This window comes from Eumetopias jubatus, unplaced genomic scaffold (assembly GCF_037043125.1).
Source record: "Eumetopias jubatus isolate StellerSeaLion01/CBP00866 unplaced genomic scaffold, mEumJub1_p1.0 scaffold_8, whole genome shotgun sequence".
Taxonomy (NCBI): Eukaryota; Metazoa; Chordata; class Mammalia; order Carnivora; family Otariidae; genus Eumetopias; species Eumetopias jubatus.
In genome coordinates, this window is record NW_028274814.1 from 59,199,141 (window position 1) to 59,205,140 (window position 6,000).

The 6,000-nt window shown below is 39.8% G+C and overlaps 1 pseudogene; it reads right to left on the reverse strand.

Moving 5' to 3' along the window:
* LOC114216582 (large ribosomal subunit protein eL29-like) overlaps positions 1 to 5,735 on the reverse strand; it is a 176,753-nt pseudogene extending 171,018 nt beyond the window's left edge.
* Positions 5,736 to 6,000: the final 265 nt, after the last annotated feature.

Here is a 6,000-nt window from a genome sequence, read left to right on the forward strand (position 1 = left end):
TAGCGTGCTGCACTAAATCATATGGTCACCTCTGAGCTTGTTCAACAAGCACACTTAAAAAGGGTCACCAGATCTTTTCAGGGACCTGTAATTTGTTGAAGCCAGAAAGAGCTGAATTTGAAAAGTTCGGCTTCCCTGCTGTAGAGATCAAATCCATTGTCTGAGCTGTGTTTTGTTAACTTTGTACATAGGATCTTCTTTAGCAACTCGGGAGACACAGCTGCTCTTTACATCTAGAAGTGAAAGAAACGAGTCTGAATGGAATATGTGGGCTCTGCTGAAAATGAAACATTTGCTTCACTGAAGAACTTGGGGCTCAGCCCTGCATGTGAAACTTCCACCAGAGCTCAAAGTGGAGGGAAAAAAGGGAGAAAGCTGTATAATTTGTTTGAAGTTGTCAAGCACACAAAAACTGGCCAACAGATGTGAGAAACAAGAAGAAAAAAATTTTAATTTCTCTATCTAGATTATTAGTTAGTTGACTCAAACAAAAGAAGTTAAAGGGGGGGTTGTTGGTGTTTTCTGAATCACCCCATATTTTCCTGTTTGGATTATGTAGTTACTTCTGTGTTACCCATTGAAGAAAAATGAGAAAAATCTGGATGTTTGATCTGCATGTGCTTCTTTTTTTGTCCATAGGGAATCTACTGTTCTAATAGATTTAGAACCTATATTTGATATTTCCAAATCCTTTGGGGAAGCATAAACAAAAGGGCAGGAATCACAAAGCACCGCCTAAGGAAAAGACTCTCTTTGTGTTATATGTAGAGCCTCTTAATTCCATCTACACATGAGTCTATGAATTCTCTCTGAACGTACTGGTTTGCTTCTAAGAGCAACTCAAGATAAGAGAGGCTGGAATATAAGGGAGCAGTTTTATAAAAAAAAAAAAAATCAGCCAAACAAATCCATTTGACTAATTGATTTTTTTTTCTTCTTTGCCTCTCGTTTTCACTTTATTCTTACTTTGAAACATTTCCCTCAATACGGAACAAATGTTAAATGCTGGCTGTTGTTAGCACTGAAGTATAGTTTGGGACATATTTTTGCATCTAATTGCTGATATGTGAGGATCAAAGGTAAATCATGGCAAAATTCCCTAAGAATAATCATACGACTAGGTTGTTTCACAGATGTTATTTTAAAGCCTATCTGTACATAGGCTGATTTCAGGAAGGACATCACATGAATAGCTGGAAAACATTGCAGAAAGCCTAGCTTCATGAGTGTTTCCTTCTTCGTTTATTAGTTAGCTGAAACCAATGTTTAGAAATATTTAGAAATAATTCCTATTTTTTTAAAAAAAGTATCTACCCCCCTATTAACATCACTTAATTAATGTTCTCCCAGCCATCATCCTTCTCCCTTTCAAATGTCGTTTCTAGTCTCATTTTCACTTTCCTGCCTCCACTGCCATCACTTTTTTTTTTTAAACATTTGTTTCATTTCGGGAGAAAATATTTTTTTACTTTGTTCGTTATTTACAATGAAGTCAGGGGTATGTAATAATACGCAGGACACAGAGTATTTTTGGTGGGGGGGATGCTTCTGGGTTTCCCTCCAGTTAAATGCAAAGCCATCAGCACCACTCATGGCAAATATGAAATCTAATCACTTAGCACATTATAAAAGCAAAAATAAGCTTCCCCATATTTCACAAATTGACTCACGCTCTTCATATTTTATCTTCAATAGTGTATGCATTTTCCAGCTGGCTAAGCTGCAATCTTTCTGCGTTTTGGACATTTGTCACTCTATTCAGCCAGGCAGGAGAAACCCCTGTGTAGCAAGCTCCTTGCACTGCAGGCATAGCATCTGTGAAGGAGTCACTGACATCTGATGATTCAAATTGCAGAAATGATCCAGGACAAATTATGAACGTCTGGGTAGTGCCCAAAGATTTTGAGCCGAAATGACTTTGTCCTTGGAGCCTTGCAGATTTTGGTGAACTCTTGGGGCCACACGCTTTCCCGTGCACAGCCTCCATAGGACATGGCCCCACAGGTTCTGCTCTCCGAGTCAGTTATCATTCTGGCCGGCGGTGTGCCAATTTAGCGTTCCTGGGCCTGAAAAGAAAAGGAAGTGGTTCAAGTTTTAGCTTACAAACCCTCAAGGCAATTGGAGCTTTCTTTGAAATGTAAAACAGTCTTCTATCAAGCACTGCTTAAGGCATCATCCAACTATCAAAGTCAAAGATGATTTGATAGAAGCTTACAAATCCCCATAATCTATGGTAAGTAGTAGTAGCTAAGGCTTTGGCTCTGTGTTTGCACGTAGGGCAGAAGCAGGAGGATAATTTATCCAACTTTAGGGTAATGAAGTGTTAACAAAAACCACATGAAGCTATTATTACAACCACAGGCCACAGACTGCTAAGAGGGTAAACTCTCTGGAGACGTACCTATTTTCAAGGAATCGTTTGCATCTCATCTTACCTGAAGGCATTTGCTAAACACAAGGTGATGCAACTGAAAGACTATGATTCATTAGCCCTAATGAACAATGCTGAGCATATTGTCTCTAAAATATAACCCGCTGACATTGATATATATGTACTTTAACTCATTCCTCCCAACTTTATTAGGTACATATGTCTGCAGCAGACACAAATGAAACATTCTACAACTAGGCTTCAAGCCAAAAACTAATTTATTCTTTAATGTGCTAGTGATTACTTGGTGGTTCCTTGAGCAGAGATGACAGGTCTGAGCTAATGGAGTTGTACTGTAAGTTAATATAAATCATGACAGAGCAATTAATTACAGAAACCACTGCAAATCCCTTTGTTAGTTTTCCCCATCACCAGAAGGATTTAATAATATTCATTTTGCTAAGTTCCAGTGACATTTACAAGTCTTAAACCATTTTTAATCAAATCAATATCACTGGCTGCTAAATTTAGTTGTGCTTTGCTTGCAAGTCCTGAAATACATCGATACTAATGTTTCCTACCTTCTGTTCAAATGAATCACATTGAATACCCATATTTCCTCTTCATTTGTTTACACTGAGTAATTGGGCTCTGAAAAAAAGTTCAGACCTAGAGAACCCTGACTATCAGCAGGAATGAATTAACAGGTAGAGGAGGAAATCCATAAATCAGTGATTATGCGTGCAGCGTTGTATCTAATGTCCTTCATCAGTTTCCCCTAATTGGCCTCAAAACGTACTTTCACGATCATGGAACTAGGTTCACATTTCTGTAGACTTTTTCCGGTGTGGCAGATTAAAAAAAAAAAAAAAAGAAAGAAAGATGGATTGAGGCACTGGAGCAATCCTTTCATGACAAAAGAGCATGACACCCGTTCAAACACCACCTCAGCCGAGTCTCTGTGCGTTCTTTGTTCTTTAGACGGCTAGAGTTGACATCTTTTTTTTTTTAAATTAAATAAGTGGAAAAATCAGTCGGTTCATATGGATGCAGAAACGCCAAGTCATCTCTATAAAGAATAATAAACAATTCTTAATCAGGAATTGATTGCATTATAGATTTTTGGAGCAAAATAACCTGCTGTTCCTGGGTGACAGTATCGGTAGATCAATATCAAGTTTTTTTTGTTTGTTTCTTTTCTTCTTTCCCCTGTAAAAGCTCTATCTCTGGAAAGAGTACCACTCCCATAGCAATGTGCCTGCACATATTCAGTAGATTTTCTGTGCGTGTCCTACCTTTTTGTGCATAATTGCAGATTTTTATTGACTTTTTATTGTCCTGCTTTCAACTTGATCTGTGGTGTTCCTGAATCTGTGCCTTGAAATATTAGGAAAGCATTCTCCCCAGAAAAGTCACCGTGGACGTGCTTTCATATTTGTCATGCTGCCGAGGTATTCAGCGCTCTGTGCTTTCTGCTCTGATCATTTCTGTTCCTCTTTACTTCCTTATCAGATTATAAACTCCTGTAGGACAGGGACCTTACTTTATCCATTTTTTCTCTACATTGTTGATACCTAGCAAGGATATTTTTATATGATATTGCTCAATAAATGTTCAGTAGCCGGATGAACATATGCTCCCCAGATGGAAGAGTGAGGAGCGTGTAAAACTCAAATTAGTTCATAAAATCACTTGTAAGAGCTGGAGAAGAATAGGGTGGAGGCAGGAACATGCTGTTAACCTGGGAGGGATGTTTTAGGCCTAAACTTCAGAGGGCAAATCAACTCGATGAAGGCTAGCAAGGAGAGGAGCTCTTGGGGGTAGCTCCGCAGCTAGGATTTAGAAGCTGATGGTGTCTCTGTTCTTCTGTAGAAGTCCAGCCCCGTCTCATGCCTCCAGCCTGGGACATGGATGTTGTGGAAAGAGGCCTGAATTGAGAGTCAGGGTTTGGACCCCATCCCACTTTCGAGCTTTATGACCTTAAATGAACCCAGGTAAAGGCTTCTGACTTTGGAGAAGGCAGGTCAGCCTTTCTGAACCCCAGTTCCCTCAACTTCACAGTGGGGAGAAACAGTGCCTCTGATCTAGAATTGTGAGGATTAAAAGAGAGTGTATATGAAGTTGGCCAGCACAGAATAGTCTCTGAGCCCTACTCCCAGAGGGCCTGTGAATGGCCATCATGGCAAGAAGGAGAGAACTTAAACCTTTTAAGCTGTGGGACACACATGGGAAGAGATGGGTGAGTAACAGCTTTCTCCCCGTGTTATTTACTGTTGTAGGATCTGGTCACTGTGAACTTTTTATCAGCTGTGGGTCCTGGTATGGGGGCCAATTCCCTCTCTCTTGTCAGGGGAAAAAATAGTATAAAGTGTATTGCTTTTCACAGGTGTCAAGATCAAGAATTCTGAACATCATACCATCCAAGAAGGCAGGTGGGAAAGTTATTCTTGTAACCAAACCACGGAGCCCCTCAGATCTCTTTTCAATGGGATTTTAAAAAGACCCTTTTCCTTGTTTACTTGAAACTGTATTCTGATACAGTGGTTAAGGAGTTTACCTGTACCTGAAAGTTTGGATCGGAAATGAACTGGTTTTAAAAATTATAATGTATCTCTAGGAAGCTTAAGTGGTGTGTAATATTCCCATGTGTAAGGAGACAGTACCTAGTTTGTAATTTTTTTTAAGGAAAATACAAGACTCGTGGCAAAATGATTTCTACTATTATTACTGTTTCTACCATGGATACTAGTACCTACTGGTACAGCTGCTGCTGCTACCTCCATTTATTGACTGCTTACTATGGCTATTATAAAATTTTCTCATATATTAACTCATTTATCCTCAGATTTACCCTCTAAGGTATGAACTATTGCTAAGGAAATTGAGGCACGTTTAGTAAGTAGCAGAGCTGTGATCTGAGTGTAAGCAGTTTGACTCCAGAGTCTGTGCTCTTAGTGGAAAAAGGTCCAAAGCCTTGAGTTTGGAGATCCAGGTTCCAATCTAAGACTTTTGCCTAAATAGCTGCAGAACTGTAAAACCTTCCATTTCTCTGGGCCTGAGTTATTTCAATCAGAAGATGAGAATAGAAACAATCAACTTGAAAACCTTTGGTCCTCACAGGGCACAGGGAAATGACAAAAGGAATTAGAAGGTGACTCCAATTGTTAGTTGCATCTCTTGAATAATGTTAAGGGGAATCGAAGTCCTAAACCTGAGTGGGTCCCATAGCATGTCTCTCCCAACCCCTTACTTTCCATCTGTCTCCTAGGTCCTCCTGTAACTCTGGGGTAAGGCACTTGTCTTCGTTCCAATCTCTTCCACTCTTTTCTTGACCGCTCTCTGCCCCCAGTGACTTTCTACACATTCTCCCAATTCTTTTCACAAAAATGCATGAACAAAAAAGCTAAATCTCTTCTTCTGAGTGGGACGGGGGGGGTGGGAGGCTAAGTACACAAAGAGGAAACTTCTTAAACAGATGGGAGTGGACACTGGATGGAGGGCTAATGTTACCTTCCAGTCCTGTGGAGGATTAAGAAAGGAATTGATGAAGGAAAAGCAGTAAATCTTAAAAATAAGGGTCAGGATTTATCGTGAGCCCTCGATAAGCATGATTTCTTCCTTGCTTTGTG